The sequence below is a fragment of the Arvicanthis niloticus genome, chromosome 17, assembly GCF_011762505.2.
Source record: "Arvicanthis niloticus isolate mArvNil1 chromosome 17, mArvNil1.pat.X, whole genome shotgun sequence".
In the NCBI taxonomy this organism is placed as follows: Eukaryota; Metazoa; Chordata; class Mammalia; order Rodentia; family Muridae; genus Arvicanthis; species Arvicanthis niloticus.
This window is the reverse complement of record NC_047674.1, coordinates 4,024,571-4,033,694: the sequence shown is the minus strand read 5'-3', so window position 1 is coordinate 4,033,694 and position 9,124 is coordinate 4,024,571. Positions and strand designations below refer to the sequence as shown.

At 38.2% G+C, this 9,124-nt stretch overlaps 1 pseudogene; it reads left to right on the top strand.

Moving 5' to 3' along the window:
* Nucleotides 1-6,213: 6,213 nt before the first annotated feature.
* On the top strand, nucleotides 6,214-7,334 carry LOC117722707 (histone H1.8 pseudogene; annotated as a pseudogene).
* Nucleotides 7,335-9,124: the final 1,790 nt, after the last annotated feature.

Sequence of the window (9,124 nt, the reverse complement as noted above, 5' to 3'; positions counted from 1 at the left end):
GACAAATCTGAGCAAGGGGCAATGGGAGTTATTTGTGTACTTTTATTAGTCAGCACCCAGAGTAAAATAAAATTAAAGAGTGGAAGTAAAATGGGTAAAGACAGGATTTAAAGAAGCAATAATAAACTCTCTGGTCTTTGGACTATTACATCAATACATCTAACCCACTTTTGTAATACCTTTATTAGCAAGTCTGTTTTTGTGTGAATTTTGAGTACCATGTATATAGATATTGATAGAAAACTTGATAAAGAGGCAACAAAGCAAATACACAAATATACACATATATACACACATGATCATTCATATATATATATATATATATATATATATATATATATATATATATTCATTCATGGGGCCTCTGCATTGTGCCAGATGGCCCAACTCAATGAGTGATTTCCACAGCAACCCTTTGGGAATGAATACTAGCATTACTTAAATTTTCACAAAGGCAAACAGAGACACAGAGAGTTTCTAAAAACTTGTTTAAGTACAGAAGCAAGTGGAAGAAACTGGGCTCACTACTTAACAGGTTTCTCTATGTACCAAGAGTCATCCATATACACCAACACAGGTATATTCACTTCTCTTTACTGTTAAAATTGTGGATTTAATTAAAATTTAATTACTGTTAAAATTTAATTTACTGTTAAATTGTGGATTTTAAACATGTGTCTACCGTGCTAATTCACTTTTTCCCCTCATCCCTCACTTTTACTCTGTGAGAACTTGAAACCAGAGACACTGACCTAATGAGAAGGATTTACAGAGCAAATGTCATGCATTGTTTCCCTCATGTGAGTATTTTCTGGGTATAATTTAGCAGGTCGTATTGATTTTCTATTAGCAAATAGTTAAAGCTCTCCCTTGTTGTGAAAAGCATGTCCTGTAAAGGAACTTAGGTTATTGGGTAAGATAGTGGAGCTTTTATTTCTGACTAGAAAATTTAAAACAAGTTTAATGACTTCTTGGCCACTTGTGGGTACATCTGGAAGCTTCTAGTAAAGTTGCTCATGGATAACAGGCATAGTTTTCTTCATAGAAGAAAGAGGAAAATCAATAAATTGTTCCCACAACATAAAAAAATAGAGGTTTCCCTCATATGTTTCAAAGGAAAAAAAAAAAAAAAAAAAAAGGAATTCTCCTGAAAGCATACTCAACTTATAGGTTTGAATTTAGCTCCAAAAAGGAAAGGAATTAAAAAGCACAGAAAGCAAATGGCCTCTTCTACCACTTCAGGAGTACCTGGCAAACCAACATATTATTTTTGATTTTATATAATGAGCATGGATGGCTTTATTCCTTTACAGTATAAATTAGCTGAAATGAATAAAATATTCTTGTATTGTTTAGTGCCGATTGCTCCCATTCCTTCCCTTAATGTTATGTGGTGTGTGGTGTTTTGCCTTTAATTTGTACTCTGGGGATCTTAACAGTGGGTGGTACTTGTTTTTATTCTATGTGCTGTATTATTAGACATTATTAAATGTTTTATTATTTTCGCATGGAATAGTAAAAAAGATCCTTTGAAGTTTAACCAAAGATAGGGCAGAACTGAAGATAACAATTCATTTTCATGGGAAATTCCTGCTGATATAAATTATATTTGGATCGCAATCCATCTCAGAAATTACGGAAAGTAACAATAATGGAATCAGGCTGGGTTGTATGCTAAATCAATTGAGATAATTGCCAGGGAAGGTAACAAAATTATCATGGAATTATAGATCTTTATGATTAATGCTACAGAACACTCTGCCTACTGAAGGTGCTCTTCCTATCATGACTACTGAAAAAAGGCAATGCATTCCTAAATGCACCAAAAGGAGAACTTTACCAACATATGTCAAAATTTAAATATCCACCTATTCTGAGACTACATATTCTCTACCAGTTCAGCCTTTTATTACAGGTATTTACCAAAAGCAATTGATAGCACAATCATAAGAAAACTAGCCCCCATGGGGGTTCCTAGAAATGCATATAAGAAATCAATTTCCAAAGTCACAGCAGAGCAAAGCACAGAAGTCCTGACCAAGAAAAGACCCCGCCTTGGTGTAGTTTATGCTTCACCAGAATTGTACAGACACTAAATGAATAAACCCATTCCATAAATAATCCCATCATTCAGTATGACAAAGTGACCTCCAGATAATTAGGAATCCAATTTTGATCCCTTTGAGAAAAAAATTAAAGTTAAAAACAAAAATAAGTAATAAGAATACTTGGTGAAAATGTTATGTGATTAAGGTGGAGGTTACAATGCCAGTGTTTGATTAGGAAAGGGGAATAGTAATGAAGACCGTGGGTCTTAAGCAATCCTCTTCTTTTTTGAATACCTGGGGATGTGGTTTTTAACCCATGGGTTCTGTTTGTGCACCCACCCGTAGAGCTTTGGACCTCAAGGGTAATTGCAAAGGCACAGATATTGATTTGCTTCCTTTAAAAGAAGGGTGATGTTCTGTCTTGCATTTGGCCAAAAAGAGAAGGGGAATTATTGTAAATGTATTCTATTCTGCTCTAACATTTTTTAATTAAGCTACTTTTCCTTTTATGGTTACAGTGTTCAGATTCATCAGCCAGAAACAGCTGCAGCAAAGAATCTATGAGTTCTTTATTCTAGCATAGAAAAATAAGTCTCCAAAAATAGGAAAGTATGGAACATGCTTTTGTATGAAAATGCCTTTGATAATTACTCCCAAGAATTAAACATTTCCTTCAGCCTTTTGCTGTATTAATCTGGGCGCTATATTTCTACCTTTAATCATAATTTCAGTCACTCATTTGCAAATGTTTATCCTCAGATTTCGAATAACTCTTCATCCCTATTTAACTTATTATCATCTGCTTCTTCTGCTAAAGGTAGGGCATGATTAATGACAATATTATATAAAACACCAGCCAGAAGGAATTTCTTGCCTGCATTAAAAAGACGGCCATACAGTGTTCACCAGATTTGCCTAAACATTACAACCTGAAGTTGAAAACATTCAGAGTTACCTCCATATCCATTCTCACTTAAAAGTATTTGTTTTTTTTTTTAATTACTTTTAGAGTGGCAGAAGTATTCAAACTGGGAATATAAAGAAACAACTAACCTGAAGAAAACAACGTGGTCTGTATTGTGTTCCAAGAAAAATTAAAATTATAAACAGACAACATTTTATAGAATTACTTAAAAGTCAAATTCTACCAATGTATAAAAAGCCTTGCATTGCTGAAGCAGATTTTCTTAAGATGAATGAATCATGACACAATCCTGGGTACTTAGCTGTGACATCTGTTAGGTGGTGAATTGCTTTGCACGCACATGCATAATGAGGGAGAGAACAGTTTTTAGTTCCTGGAGTGTTCCTCATGTGGGGATGTGCAAATTGAGGCAACAAAATTTAGAGCAGATGGAAGAGCTACGATGCTGGAAACTGCCCGAGTGCATGGATGGTGCTAGGTGTCTCTTAAAAACTGAATAACCTGATGAGGTCTCTGGGGAGATGTGTATATAAGCTGCTCAGTGCTCCAGATGATGGAAAACCAATGTGGAAGACTGATGTTACCATGAACAATCAGTATCCAATGATATACAACTCATATTGCTTGGTTAAAACATTATTTTATTCTTTGTAAGATAGAAGGAAATAATGTCATGGGTTAGAATGCCAATAACAACAAAAGTTGTGTCTACATAAAAGATTAAATAAACTAATATACCAAACTAAATTTAAAAAATAAAGACTTGGGGCTAGAAAGATGAATGGCACAATGATTAGGAGCACTCTCTGCTGTTCCAGAAGACCTGAGCTTGATTCCCAGCAGCCATGTCAATAGCCATTTGTATCTCTAATTTCAGGGGATCAAACACTCTGTTTATTGGCCCTGTGGGCACTGGGCACACATGGTACACAAATCTACATGTAAGCAAAACATCTACAAACAAAAATAAAATAAATTTTAAGAAAAGATTAAAATACAAACTTTGTATTTTCTGTATGAGCAAATTTTGTTTTTTCTGATTGTTTAGGTAATTCTCTAGAGATTTGGTATTTGGAACAGGGAACAAGCTACCACATTCTACTATTTAACAAGCAACCACCTTTAAACATACCTGAAGAAAGTGAATGGCATATATTACATGTGGTTTTGTGTGTGTATGTGTGTCTGTATACATGCACATGTGTGTGTACTCACAAATATGTGTTTCTTTCCTATTTATTTACATAGAAATGCACGTGAACATTAGTTTATTAAGTTTTATTCCAGTGCATGAGTCAGGTTTGAAATTGTTTGTTTAAAAACATGCTAAATTTTGATCTTTAATGACCTACATGGAGAAAATGCTTATTCATGTTACAATGTGTGTCTCCCCCTACCTCAAGTTGCCCTTACAGGGAACTTTACTGGCAGTCATACTGTTATTCTCATTTCCACGTATTATGTTCACATTTCTAAGTGTAACTCAGTACTCACAAGATTCAGTTCATACCAAAGGTTAGAAAAATACAAAAGACCTAGTGATCATTTAGTAGAAATTTTGAAACAATTTTTCTTTTCCACTATCCATACAGTGGACAACATATTTAACATCTATATTCCCTTTTTTCTGTTCCCTGTACTGGGACATGGTACATGACAGTTTGCCAGCCTTTGTGACAGAGTCTCTTCAAGTTCAAAGTCTGAAACCTGGTTTATATGTTGAAAATGGATACCTTACACAAAAGTCCCGTCAAGGAGAGGCTGTCAGTCCTGCCTCTCAAAATTTGAGTTTATACAATACAGACACAATGCAAAATTAGTGTTTCCCAAATAGAGAGCCATGAAGCTGGGAGGCTGAGCATCAGCTAAGAGGCAGTGTTAACAGCAACCTACCTACAGAACAACGGGAAGAAATGCCTCACTATCTACAACCTCTATGTTATTTCTACAAGACATAGATATGTCTAGTTCACAGGATTAAACTTTTAAACATGTTCTGCCAGAGGAGAAGATAGCAAACAGACCAAAGTATGTACTTACCAAATAAGTGCCATGAAATTCACCAACTGTACATAACCAGTACAAATATTTTATTGTATTTCTTTTTTATCCGTTAACATTTCTTCTCAAATGTACGATGTTTATGTTATACTGAAATACTTGTGTTTTTAGTCTCACTGTGTGATGAAGATTCTCATTATTACTGTGAAGAGCAGCTGCACTGTACACAGTTATGTCCACATATGTCTTCTGGATTAAGTAGAGTAAAATGCATTTAACTTGCATGAACACTGTCATTTATAGTTTCAATGATTAACTTTAGTTTATTATATATTATTTACATAGGAGAGAAGATACAACTTACACGCAAATCAAAATAATAAGATTTTTGTGGGTTACTATTACCATATCAGTTTCTAAAATTGTTACCAATAATCCAAAAAATATCAACTTTTAATCACTCTAGCAAACCACACTGTTTCCTTAGAGGCTGCCCAATGTCTCTTTTCTTTGTTTTGATTTTAGTTGAACATAAATGTGGTGCAATGTTTAATTTTGTTTGTTCTGTTTCCAGTAAAACTTTAGCATTATTATTCTGTCTCTTCATATTTTAATTTCTTTTAACATGATTTTTTCCTTTGACTGATTTTTATATTATAATGCTACTTTTTAATAATGTAATTTTAGTGAATAAATATATTTGCTTTGGTTTGTTGTATACAATATTGGTTTGGTTATTCTTTTACATTTTATCAAATGTTTTTCTATAATGTCATTTTAATTTGACTATTTTTGGGGAACAATATTTAGTTTTACTTAAAATTATCAGTTTTTCCTACAGGTATGTGCTCTACTGGAAATAGTCTCCTTTGGGGGAATATTTGGCAATCTCTGTCAAGCTTAAATATTATGAAGCTTCAACCTAGAATTTCAAATCCTATTTCCTGAGATGTGCAAGTGGAAAAGGAGGGCTGCCTGGGGCAGAAGGCTGCAGGTGGGGAACAGGCTAAAGAGTAGGAAGAGAACAGCAAGAGAAGCCAAAACATAGTCAACTGGCAGTGCACCTCAGTGTGTGCATGCTAGGATTTACAACAGATGTAATCAAATAGAGAAAAATGTCTTTGAAAATTTCATTGCATATTTGGGAGGGTGTGTGAGGTGGGGGGGACCCTCTAGAAAGTACCAGGGATATGGGAGGTAACAGACTCTGAGGATTCAAAGGGAGGGGCCTTAGATGAAATGCCTAACAGTGGGGAGAGGAAACTTGTAGAGTTTGCCTCCAGTAGAAAGATACCAGGTCATCAAGTGAAAAGATGGGGTTGCCATCCCACAGTTAAAAATTCTGGACCTGAGTGCGCACCGGCCTGGCCTGCTGCTGCCTGTGCCCTGGCTCCAGGGAGTGTCTCCAGTGTTTCTTCCTCCTCCTCTTCTCCCTCCATGGACACATCACCTTCTGGATCATGTGGGCTCCCTGGGGCTGACGAGCCAGGTCCAAGTTTCAGCAGAATCCAAGTAGGCCAACGGAACCCAACGATGCTACACATGGTGCTGGAGGCTCTAAGGGCCGGGGAGAAGCGCCAGGGCACATCAGTCGTAGCCATCAAGGTCTATATCCAACATAAGTACCCAACAGTGGACACCACCCGCTTCAAGTACCTGTTGAAGCAGGCTCTAGAAACCGGAGTGCATCGCGGCCTCCTCACCAGGCCTGCCAACTCCAAGGCCAGGGGTGCCACTGGCAGCTTCAAACTAGTTTCCAAGCCCAAGAAAAAGAAATCTTGTGCCCCGAAAGCCCGCAGGGGAGCTGCAGGCGCCAAGGAGATAGGCCCCAAGAAATCTGGATTGCTGAAGAAAGACCAAGTCGGCAAGTCCAAGACGCAGAAAGCGGCTCTAAAACCCGGGCAGAAGAGGAAGGCTTATCCTTGCTCAGCAGTTACGCTGGAGCTGGCACCCAAGAAAGCCAAGGCAAAACCAAGAGATGTCAGAAAGGCCCCCCCCTAAAACAAGGCAAAGTTGCTGGGGACCGTCTCACCAGCAAAGGCCAGAAGGTCAAACACAGTGAGAGCAAGCAAGGAGCAGATGCCCATGGGAAAACCAAAGGTGTGTGTGAGAAATCAAAGCCCTCGGCCAACAAGGTCCAGAATAGTGTTGCTTCCCTCGCCAATACTGAGACAGTTGTTCAGGGGGCTAAGACAGTACAGAAGACCAAAGCGCCCACTCCTTCCCAGGACATGGGACACAAAGCACAACCCACACCTAGGGCCAGGAAGACAAAGACTCCTGAGAACCCCAAAAGACCTGAGTTACCCCCCAAGACTTCATCCAAAGCTCCCAGCAAGAAGGCTGAGGCTAGGAGCTAGGGTCAGAGTTGGGGAGACGGCGACTCTGAAGCTTTTATTCTCTAAAAATGTCATAATGTTTAATCATAATTTATTTATCAATAAAAACTTCTCTTTGTAATCAAAAAAAAAAAAAATTCTGACCCAAAATTGTACCTGTCTGAAAGAGCTGCAAGGATGAAAACAGAGAAGAGAGTGAAGGAAAGATGATCCAGTGACCACCCCAACTTGGGATCCATCTCAAAGGGAGGCTCCAAGGCCTAACACTATTACTGATGCTGTGATGTGCTTATATACAGAAGCCTAGCATGGCTGTTCTCTGAGAGGCCCAATAAGCTGATAACGGAGACAAATGCAGATACTTACACCCAACCAATGGACTGAAGTTGGGGGCCCCTGTGGTTGAGTTAGGGAAAGACTGAAAGAAGCTGAAGAGGAGAGTGATCCCATAGGAAAACCAGCAGTTTCAACTAACCTGCACCCTTGAGGTCTCTCAGACACTGAGCCACCACCCAGGCAGCATCCATGAGCTTGTCCAAAACCCCCAACACATATACAGCAGAGGACTGCTGGGTCTGGCCTCAGGGAGAGAAGATGAGCCTAATCCTCTAAAGACATGAGGTCCTTGGGGGAGTGTTGCGCGCACCTCTTCTGTGTCCCCTTCGCCCTCGAATAAGGACACGGAGGCAGTAATCGGGTATCACTACAGACGAGGCTTTACTTCTTGTAACAGCAAAAGCGGAAAAGACCCCAAGCCCGGGAATGGCACTGCTATATGTACCCTAGAGTGGCGTGTTCACTTCTGATTGGCTGTTCACTCATCACCCCATATTACGCCCCGGGATGGGCAGTGACTTTGGCCTTTTGCCTTTTGCACCTGCGCAGTCAGTTGTTTACAAGTGGGAGGACAGGATGTCCGTGCCATCTTGGCACTGCAGCTCCCAACAGGGGAGGGGTTAGATGAAGACATCCTCTTGGAGACAGTGGGGTAAGAGGAATGGGATGAGGAACTGTGAGAGAATAAGCCGGGAGAGAAGTTATGACTGAATTGTAAAAAAGTAAATGTAATAATAATAAAAAGATAAATACATATGTTGAAATATATCTTCTTTGTTTCCATTCATGTAAATATACCAATACAGAGAAAATATCTCCTGGGTATGATTGTTAGTAATGATACACAATTTAAACAACCAATATATATGTGTGTGTGTGTGTGTGTGTGTGTGTGTGTGTGTGTTTACTCAAAACCATATAACAGCCATTGAGACATAATTCAGTTCAAATGATGACATAAAAATCTCTCTAGAGAAATTTATTAAATTAAAATAAATACCCAACAATTGCATGTATAGTATAGTATTTTGTAGGCATTATAATGTATATGTCTCTATAAACACAGAAATTGATATTTAATGAATATGGGCAGAGATATATAAGTACATATAGAAATAGAGTTGTGGATAAAACATAGTTGTGGTAAAAAGAAAGCCATGGTATAGATACCAACAGAAAAGCTGGATTCAGAAGTAGAGATGAAGAGAGCATCCTGCAATTCTGCAGTTCTGAAGCTCTGCAGGAACCAGTGCTCACACTCGACTCTCCTATCACTGTTAAGTCTTCCTGTTCCCAAGTAGAGCTTGACCCTAAATGAACCTATATGCTGATGGCAGCAAATTTTATTATTCAAACTGACTCTAAAAATGCTTCCAGTCATTTTTTTCCAAAGATTGTTAAGTAATGAATATTCCCTAGCAAATAAATCAAACCATCCACACCCTGACCAATGGGTTTAGAGACTCTAACATCTC